This window comes from Ananas comosus, linkage group 12, assembly GCF_001540865.1.
Source record: "Ananas comosus cultivar F153 linkage group 12, ASM154086v1, whole genome shotgun sequence".
NCBI lineage: Eukaryota > Viridiplantae > Streptophyta > Magnoliopsida > Poales > Bromeliaceae > Ananas > Ananas comosus.
Window position 1 is genome coordinate 5,382,528 of NC_033632.1, and position 391 is coordinate 5,382,918.

Consider the following 391-nt stretch of genomic DNA (forward strand, 5'->3'; position numbering starts at 1 on the left):
CACTCGCCTCTGCCTGCTCAGGCATCTCGGGAGATCTAGCACGATCCTGCGCCAACTGCGCACGCTCCCGCAACGACGGTCGGCCTCGGCGACGATACATAGCTGAAAAGAACAAATCGGGGTCAGATACAACAAAACACTCTCGACCCAATCAAACGAAAGTCTAGAAGGCAGCCCCTGTTTCTCCTCGAAATTATGTCGTCTGCAGCCAACATAATTTCTCAGGCCAAAACAGAAACTCCTTCAGTCACTCACTCTACTCCAAGAGGAATTAAAACATATAATCATTGACTTTCGCAATAAAATTACGCCTCTCACGTCTTGCTTCCCTAAGGTTTGCCAAACTTAGGTTTCCTAGGTCCCAACGACCTACAGCAAAGCTCTGATACCA